Raw genomic sequence first — 10429 nt, forward strand, 5'->3', positions numbered from 1 at the left:
AAGTACGTCTGTGACGTATCTTCTGTCCAGTAGAACTTTCCATGATAGAAAGGTTCCTTGTCTGCACTGCCAGAGTCCTAGCCACTAGTTGCTCGTAGATGCTTTTGAGAGAAAGGTGGCTAGTGTGAGCGAGGAACAGGATTTGTAGTGTTATTTAATTAAAATGATCACATGTGGGTAGTACAGGTATAATTTCCCTAACTTTAGATTCATTCAAGTTATTGTCAGTTTTTGTTGTTTATTTGAGAGAGAGAGAGAGAGAGCATGCACACAAGCAGGGGAAGAAGAGAGAGGGAGAGAGAATCCCAAGCAGGCTCCACACTGTCAGCACAGAGCCCAACATGGGGCTCGATCTCATGAACTTTGAAGTCATGACCTAAGCTGAAGTCAAGAGTTGGGGCACTTAGCCCACTGAGCCCCCCAGGTGCCCTGCTGCTGTTGTTGTTTTAATCTTGGACAATCCATGGAAAAGTCTGGGGCTGACAGCCAATATAGGTGAGGTTAGGGAAGATTCAATATGGTGGGGAATACAGCTTTCATCCCTGGAGACCTTATCAATATCAAACCATTCATGGTGTCATCCTCTCTAGCAGAACTTTTGCATTCCCACAAAGTTAAATAGCAAACATCGGCACTTTTATAACAGCAGACCTTTCTACTTCTCAATTCACACGTTTGTGCCTCGCTTCTTTCATTCATTACTCAGTGAGGATCCAGTCTGTGCTGCTGGACTTTGAGAGGACAGAAGGCTCCTTTTATTTTACTTTATTTAAAAAAAAATTTTTATGTCTTTTATTTATTTTTGAGAGACAAAGAGAGACAGTGCGAACAGGGGAGGGTCAGAGAGAGAGGGAGACACAGAATCTGAAGCAGGCTCCAGGCTCTGAGCTGTCAGCACAGAGCCCGACGCGGAGCTTGAACCCACGAACCATGAGATCATGACCTGAGCCAAAACCAGTTGCTTAACTGACTGAGTCACCCAGGCGACCCTACTTTATCTTTTTAAAAGTAATCTCTATGTGGGGGTCAAACTCACAATTCTGAGATCAAAGTCCCGTTGGGGGGCATCCCTGGGTGGCTCAGTTGGTTGAGCGAATGAAGTCGGCTCAGGTCATGATCTTGTGGTCTGTGAGTTCGAGTCCGAATCGGGCTCTGTGCTGACAGCTCAGAGCCTGGAGCCTGCTTCAGATTCTGGGTGTCCCTCTCTTTCTGCCTCTCTCCTGCTTGCGCTCTGTCTCTGTCTCTCAAAAATAAGTAAACATTAAAAAAATTTTTTTAAATCAAAATCCTTCTATTAAAAAAATCCTCATTCTAAAGCATCATAAAAGAAGAGTAAAGATGGGAAAGAAAGAACAGTAAAGATGGGGAAGAACCATGTGCATAAGGATACAAAGCTCTATAACATGAAGCGTTTATAAGAAACTCATGCCAGGTCTTGTGACCTTGCAAAATGCCTGTGAGTAGCTTTGAATAACTACGTGTCTGAATCAAGCAGGAGACAGGGAGACACATCCTAGCAATTTTCCCCCTAGAGAGTAAAACGGAAACATCTAACAAAGAGGAAGCCTGGAGTTTGTTCAAACAAACTGCTTTATTTTAATAAGTCCTAAGTGGTGCTCAGAACATTTCCAAGAAATTAAATAGCTTATAAGCTATTTATATGTACTCTATTATCACAATTTATCATGTAAGAAAATTCCCTGACAGATCTTTTTCAAAAAGGCAGTGGAAGGAGCAATAATTCACTGATGTTACAGAACAATAGCTCTTCCCAGTATTTTCACAGATTCCAATGTTTTAAAAACATTTCACTATGAGCCACCAAAGAAATCTAAAGGTGTGATTTCTGCAGTGGAAAACCGACTCGTTCATGTGGCAAGATTTGGTCAGGGACTCCAGGAGGCTCCCACACAAGGGCTGGGCTCAGGACAAGTCCAACAGACAGGCAGGACTGACCCACGACCCCACCACTGAGAAGGGACCTGGTGGGGCTCTGCTGCTCTGGGATGCTGTGTGCATCCCTGGGCACAGGTGACAAGTCCACTCAGAGCAAAACTGCTGTTCTTGTTGATACGGTGCGAAAATGTGGTTTCGTACTTAAAGTCAGTTTTCCAAAATAAAAATAAACCCACAAGGGTCACTTGGTGGCTCAGTTGATTAAGCGTCAGACTCTGGGCTTCAGCTCAGATCAGGATCTCACGGGTCATGGGTTCAAGCCCCATGTCAGGCTCTGTGCTGACAGCATGGAGCCTGCTTGGTATTCTCTCTCCCTCTCTCTCTGCCCCTCCCCCTTTTGTACTCATTCTCTCTCAAAATAAACATAAAAAAAAATAAACAAGCCAAATCAATTTTTCCAACACATTCATCTTAGTCTTGAAGCACCATCTGTGACTATTGGGTTAAAAAGTTAAATCTTATTAAGGTTTGATAAATCACACTCACTGACTTTCACAAACCACCAAACTGAATTAAGTCCAGCATTTTTAGAGTTCAACTTTGGATAAACAAAATAAACAGAAAATAACGAAGACCTGCCCTGAAGCGACACTAGGTGAACATGTTGCTCCCCCTTGTGGCAAAAGTGAGCCTCACATGACCGACAGGCCAGGGGCTTGCTTCACACCCCACTCATTCTCCCCCAATTAGGCAGCTATGTGAAAATAACCCAGAGGTTCACTAAATACGCACCGTCAGGGCAGGGACATCCCATCCCCTGGGGCTTGCTTCACTGGCTCCCCTTCAGAGGGAGGGGAGAATGTTCCAGTGAAATTTGCCCCCATTAATTTAAAATGCGCCTAGATTAAGGTGCCTGAGTGGCTCAGTATCTTAAGTGCCCGACTCTGGCTCAGTTCATGACCTCACGGTTTGTGGGTCCAAGCCCCTCATGGGGCTCTGTGCTTGCAGCTCAGAGCCTGGAGCCTGCGTCGGATTCTGTCTCCCTCTCTCTCTCTGCTCCTCCCCCACTTGCACTCTATCTCTATCAAAAATAAACATTAAAAATAAAGCCCTGTACCAATCAATGGGCAGGTTTATTATTAAAAAAAAAAAGGTTTCTTTGGTCATGCTAATAGGCATATCCAATTATGAAAAAGCCATTGCATTTTTCCCTCCGAGAAAGGAGGTGGCCTCCACAGGATTGAAGCCCTGTGCTGTCTTTGTGACGAGGCCAGGTTCCTCGGCCTGACGATTCTCCTCTAGGATGAACTGGTCATGTTTGTCCCTTTTCTAGATCACCCTGCCTCCTCCCAACACACAAAAGCCCGAGGCACCATCTGTTATGAATCTGAGTAGTGAAGTAGTCAAGGTCAAGTCTGAGCGTGAAGTCCTAGTATTTTACTTTTGTGGCCAAAAGACACTCGTGGCTAATCTACAGGAAGCCAACAGAAAAACAAAGTCATTTTTTTTCCCCTGGTGTGATAGTCACCATATTAAATGATGTAAATGTTAAAGTAAAATGGCCGGTTCCAATCTTCCAGGACCCTTTTTAGAAACCCTGTGACAAATACAGGGAATGAAGAATACCAGACGGTATGGTAGTTCAGCCCCCAGACACAGTACGCATGTGGAACCAAAGTGTGGTGTTTGGTTAAGATGCTCTTGTTAGAGAATTCCTAACATGGGGAAGGGAAAGAGACTCTGATTTCAATAGAAATCCCAAATGTTGAAATTTTTTAATGTGTTTTTAAATTTTATTTATTTTGAGGAAAGCACAAGTGGGAGAGAGGTGGGAGGGCGCCTGGGTGGCTCAGTCGGTTGAGCGTCCAGCTTTGGCTCAGGTCATGATCTCACAGTTCGGGGATTCAAGTCCTGCGTCAGGCTGACAGCTCAGAGCCTGGAGCCTGCTTTGGATTCCTGTCTCCCTCGCTCTCTGATCTTTCCCTGCTCACGTTGTCTCTCTGTGTCTCTCAAAAATAAATAAAAAACATTTAAAAAAAGAGAGAGAGAGAGAGAGAGAGAGAGAGAGAGAGAGAGAGAGACAGAGTGTGAATGGGAGAGGGGCAGAGAGAAAGAGAGATACATAGAATCTGAAGCAGGCTCCAGGCTCTGAGCTGTCAGCACAATGCCCAACACAGGGCTCAAACTCATAAACTGCAAGATCATGACCTGAGCCAAAGTCGGCACCCATCTTTGCCTCTTTCTGTTCAGGCCCTCGGCAGGTTGGATGATGCCAACTCAAATTCGTGAAGGCAAATTTAGTCTACCAAATGTCTTCTGGAAATGCTCTTACAGACACACCCAGAAACAGTGTTTTCCCAGCTACCCAGCACCCCTCAGTGCACCCGAGTTGAGGTAAAATTAACCATCACAGTGGTTTCGCCACCTCCTGTTCTCCGAGACCGTGACAAGTCTAGGTTTGTGGGACACCTAAGGTGATACCGTAGCGGGGACATAGCACTGCATCTTGTCAATACCACTCCTGCCCCCAGGGCTGGGTCAGGGAGGGCTGGCACCTGTCCAGAGCGACCTGGGAGGAGGGGAGGTGGTTCATCCTCACCGTACGGGTACTCTGTTCTGTGTGTGGCGAGTGCAAACAGAGGATGTTTGAATTCATCTAGAAATTGAGAACGCGTCAGTGGAGTACACAGCCTCCTCTCCTGGTTCTTGTGCCCTGGTGCTTCCAGAGGAGTGGGCAAAGGCAGTTGCCGTGTCCCCACTATTTTTTTTTAGTGTTTATTTTCTATTTTTGAGAGTGTGTGAGTGAGGGAGAGGCAGCCATAGAATGTGAAACGGGCTCCAGACTCTGAGCTGTCAGCGCAGAGCCTGAAGGGGGGCTCGAACCCACAAACCGTGAGATCATGACCTGAGTTGAAGTCGGACGCTCAACCGACTGAGCTACCCAGGCGCCCCAAATATGTGATTTTAAAAACATTTCAAAAGGGGCTCCTGAGTGGCTCAGTCCGTTAAGGGTCCAACTTCAGCTCAGGTCATGACCTCCCGGTTTGTGGGTTCGAGCCCAGTGTTGGGCTCTAGGCTGACAGCTCAGAGCCTGGAGCCTGCTTCAGATTCTGTGTCTCCCTCTCTCTGACCCTCCCTTGCTCATGCTGTCTCTCTCAAAAATAAATAAAACATTAAAAAAAATAAACTTGAGAAGAAAGGGGAGGGGAGGAAAAAAGAAAAGAAAGAAGGCAGAGAAAGGGCAATTTTGCTCGCCCTTCTCGGAGCTGAGACATTCATCCTCTGCCCTCAGACATTGTGTTGCTCGATCTTGAGCCTTTATATTCAAACCAGGAACAATGTCGGTTTCCACAGCTATCAGGCCTTCAGACTTGGACTGAATGACACCACCGACTTTCCTGCTACTCTAGGGTGCACACGGCAGATGGTGAGACTTGTCAGCCTCCATGATCGTGTGAGCCAACTAACGACTATCCTCGTGAATCTGTATCTATATATTCTATCAGTTCTGTTTCTCTATACAGCAACCGATGCCAAAAGAGCAGAGACACACTTCCTCCAAGTCATCTTATTTTTTTTAATGTTTATTTTGAGAGAGAGAGAGAGAGAGAGAGAGAGAGAGAGCATGTGGCGCACTTGAGCGGGGGAGGGGCAGAGAGGGAGGGAGACAGAATCTGAAGCAGGCTCCAGGCTCTGAGCTGTCAGCACAGGGCCCAGTGTGGGGCTCAAACCCATGAAACATGAGATGACCTGAGCCCAAGTTGAATGCTCAACCAACTGAGCCACTCAGGTGCCGTATTTCCCAGTTTTCAAACAAATTACTCATTTTCCAAAAGCAGGAACAGAACCCTTAGTAGGCAGGAGAGCAGGAAACAGGATAAAACACTAAAAGCATTAAGCAGTTAACTGGAGAATTCCCATCAATCCTATCGTGAGGCAGCGTTGTCCTAGAGAAACTCCTTATATTGTTACTTACCTAAACAATTTGAAAAATTAACTGTAAAGAGCTACTCAGGATGCCACCTGAGTAAAACCCCAGCAAAGCCCTCTCTTGCTCCCATAAATAACTCCTCTGTTTACCAGAAGGAAACAGCATTGAAGGACTCCTCAGACTCAACGGGTCCTGCTACAGAGATGACAGCGCACTGCGCTGACCCAGTGGGGCCGCCACACGCCATCCCGATTCAACCCAAACGCTTCTGTTCCACCACACGCCGCCGGAAAGCAAGATTGGTGTCCCAGGAAAAAGAAGTGTATCCTGTGAGGATGGCCTATCCTAAGCAGCAAGCCCCTTTGCACAGTCTTTTCTAGTCAAATTTCAGTCATGCCAACGTACAGCTCAGTGAAGTCTGCAGGGCTGGAAGCACAAATGAAAGTACACAAATGCCTTTTAAACTGAACTGATCACATTTTGATAAAAATAAAATTGGAAAAAAAAAGAGATAACATTTTAGTAGCAAAGGGAGCCAAGTAGAAGCAAACTATCCTATTAAATCTAAGGTCTCAGGGTGCCTGAGTGACTCAGTCAGTTGGGAGATCAAGCCCTGCATCCTGCTTAAGATTCTCTCTCCTTAAGGGGCACCTGGGTGGGTCAGTTGGTTAAGCATCCAAGTTCCAATTGGGTCATGATCTTGTGGTTCGAGAGTCTGAGACCCTCAGGCTCTGTGCTGACAGCTCGGAGCCCGGATCCTGCTTCGGATTCTGTGTCTCCCTCTCTCTCTGCTCCTCCCTGACGCACGTTCTATCTCTCAAAAATAAACATTAAAAAATATCTCTCTCCCACTCCCTCTGCCCCTTCCCCACTCATGTACATGCATGCACACTCTCAAAAAAAAAAAACAACCTAGGTCTCTAACCTCAAATGTCTACACTGAATATAATATCACTTGGATGGGCTGTGTTTCAAAACTTCTACTACTAGCCAGTGCTGAAGAGCAGTTTCCATCTCTGAGATCTTCTGGATTGTTTAGGAGACCCTTAATTCTACCTCCTTGAAAGCTTTAAAAAAGAATTTTTAAATTATTTGTGGGAGAATATAGGGCGAATTCTATAGTACATGTCTATACTGTGTTCCATGTGAACTGTGTACAGTAAATGATCTCCACATAAAACATGCTGTTTACAAAACCGCTAGTCATATAAGGATCCATTTCAATGCAACTTTACTTTCTTATTCTTTATAGGCTTTGCAACTCTATAATCACTTCAACCCCAATATTAAATTGGTTCATTCCAATGTTAAAAATTATGATTTCCAAATGTGAAAACCCAGTCCAAGATTTTGTACCATGAGGAGTGTTTCTAAATTTAAAATGATCAGGGTACCTGGACAGCTCAGTTGGTTCAGTGTCTGACTCTTGTATCAGGCCAGGTCATGATCCACGGTTAGTGAGATCAAGCCCCAAGTCAGGCTCCATGCTATCAGCAAGAAGCCTGTGTGGGATTCTCTCTCCCTCCCTCCCTGTCTGCTCCTCCCCACCCACTCCCACACTTTCTCAAAAATAGACATTTAAAAAAAAATTTAAAAATAAAACAAGAAAAAATAAAAAAATAAAACAGCAGCTTAAATATCCCAATATTAAAATCTGATATTCCAACAATAACTAGTGAAAAGATAGTTAAAAAGAAATAAATTTAGGGGCGCCTGGGTGGCTCAGTTAAGCGTCTGACTTCGGCTCAGGTCATGATCTCAATTTGTGGGTTCAAGCCCTACGTTGGGCTCTGTGCTGACAACTCAGAGCCTGGAGCCTGCTTCCGATTGTGTGTCTCCCTCTCCCTCTACCCCTCCCCTGCTCATGCTCTCTCTCAAAAATAAGTAAACATTAAAATAAAATTTAATTAAAATGATCATGTTCAATCCTTAAAAACATGAAAAGCATATAATCTCTTTAGGTTTGAGAGAGAGAGAGTGTGTCAGTGGGGGTAGAGGAAGACAGAGAGAGAGAGAGAGAGAGAGGGAGGGAGGGAGGGAGGGAGAGAGAGAGAGGGGGAGAGAGAATCCCAAGGCGGCTTCAAGCTCTGTGCGGAGCCCAATAGGAGGTTCGATCCCACAACCATGAGATCATGACCTGAGACCAAATCAAGAGCTGGATGCTTAACTTCCAGGCAACACAGGCACCTCTAAACTTAACTGTTTTCATTGCCAAAATGATACAACCTAAAAAATTTCAAATGACTTCTCTCCATGTGACAGGCACCCCTGTTTACTGCAGCATTACATACTATAGCCACGATATGGAAACAGCCCAAGTGTCCATCAACTGATGAATGGATAAAGAAGATGCGGTATGCGTGTTATGGAATATTACTCAGCTGTAAAAAGGAATGAACTCTTGCCATTTGCAATAACATGGATAGAGCTAGAGAATTATGCTAAGCAAACTAAGTCAGAGAGGACAAATACTTTATTTCACTCATATGTGGAATTGAAGAAACAAATGAGCAAAGGGGGGGGCAAAAAAGAAAACCAAGAAACTGACTCAATTATAAAAAAACTGATGGGTTGCCAGGCGGGAAGGGGGTGGTGGATGGGTGAGACAGGGAAGGTGATTAAGGAGTGTACTTGTCCTGACAGGTACCGACCGGGTGATGGATAGAAGTGCTGAATCACTAGACTGTTAAGTGACATTAATAGAATACCATGTTAACGAGAATTAAAATTTTAAAGATTTAGTCCTCTTATAATTCAATCATAAAAACAATTTGGAAGAATATCTTATTCCTATACTAATTGCCTCAAAAATAAAAATGCTTAGGGGAGACTGGGTGGCTCAGTCGGTTAAGTGTCCGACTCGATTTTGGCTCAGGTCATGAACTCAGAGGTCGTGGGTTCGAGCCCCATGTCAGGCTCTGCGCTGACAGCACTGCTCCTGCTTAGGATTCTCTCGCTTTCTCTCTGCCCCTCCCCAGGATTGCACTCTCAAAAATAATCAAACTTAAAAAATAAAAATAAAATGTTTATGGAAGGCCTTATTTCGCAAAGTCATGAACCTTTACAAGGTGCAGTTACCACGTCTCCACCCTAGATCTTCCCACAGGAGAGGCGGGTGTGCAAACAGGAACGGAACACAGCACCAAAAGGAAAGATCTCAGACAAGTATACATGTATAAAAAATTAAAGAAAGGGGTGGTTCAGTTGATTAAGCATTCAACTCTTGATTTTGGCTCCAGGTTGCGATCTGTTTGCGAGACTGAACCCTGCATTGGGCTCTACGCTGACAAGAGGGCCTGCTTGGGATTCTCTCTGCCCCCCCGTTCCCACTCTCACTCTCTCAAAATAAACATTAAAAAAAAAAATTAAAGAAAAAAGTTATTGTGAACTTTCCCCCAAACCAGCATTCAGGGGGAAAAAAACATACCTGGGGTGCTTGGGTGGCTCAGTCAGCTAAGGGTCCGACTTCGGCTCAGGTCATGATCTCACAGTTCGTGGGGCTTGGCTTGTGAGTTCAAGCCCCTCATTGGGCTCTGTGCTGACAGCTCAGAGCACGGAGTCTGCTTCAGATTCTGTCTCCCTCCCTTTACCCCTCCCCCACTCTCTCTCTCTAAAATAAACATTAAAAAAAATTTTTTTAAACACACATATTATATAGCCACATGAAGACATCCCCAATTTTTCTTTTAGTTGATTTGAGAGCACAAGAGGAGGACGGGCAAGAGAAAAGAGAATCCCAAGCAGGCTCAGTGCTGAGCCCAACACAAGACTCGATCTCAAGGCTTTAAAAAAATTTTTTTAATGTTTATTCATTTTTGAGAGACAGAGAGTGAGTGGGGGAGGAGCAGATAGAGGGAGACACAGAATCTAAAGCAGGCTCAGAGCCTGACGCAGGGCTTGAACTCACAGACTGGACCTCCAGGTCATGACCTGACCCAGAGTCGGAGGCTCAACTGATTGAGCCACCAGGCTTTTTTTAATGTTTATTTTTGTGAGAGCATGTGAGCATACAAGCGGGAGGTGGGAGGCAAAGAAAGAGGGGACAGAGGATCTGAAGAAGGCTCTGCAATGATTGCAATGAACTGGACATAGGGCTCGAACTCACTAACCACAAGATCATAACCTGAGCCAGGCAGATGATCAACTGACTGAACCACCCAGGTCCCCCAGATATTCCAAATTTATTAATTTAGCATCTGGCACTAAATAGAGAATTCCAGATTTGTCTTTGGCAGTTGGCTGAAAATGTGCATATTTGTAATTTGCAAAACAAAGGAAACAAAACAGTTGATGGGTCATGGAAAGTTCTATCCCAAAGGAGTAGACTTACCTTAAAATGAAAAAAGGTAGGGAGTGGGGGGAGGACCTGACAAGAAAACAGTTCCCTGCGTCTTCACGTCACCGTCCACCTGTGGCCCCACACGGAGGGTCCAGTAAGCAGGGTTTCCAGTGCCCAGAGCGTCCTTCACCCCGGCCGTGAGTGCCGCCCGGCGCCACAGCACTGCTCACTACATCCTGCAAGGACAGTGAGAGCTGAGCTCCGAGCCGGCTCCTCGGTTTTTCACACTCTGCTTCCAGGGTCCGAAGCCAGCGACGTGCCCG

This window comes from Suricata suricatta, chromosome 8 (assembly GCF_006229205.1).
Source record: "Suricata suricatta isolate VVHF042 chromosome 8, meerkat_22Aug2017_6uvM2_HiC, whole genome shotgun sequence".
Taxonomy (NCBI): Eukaryota; Metazoa; Chordata; class Mammalia; order Carnivora; family Herpestidae; genus Suricata; species Suricata suricatta.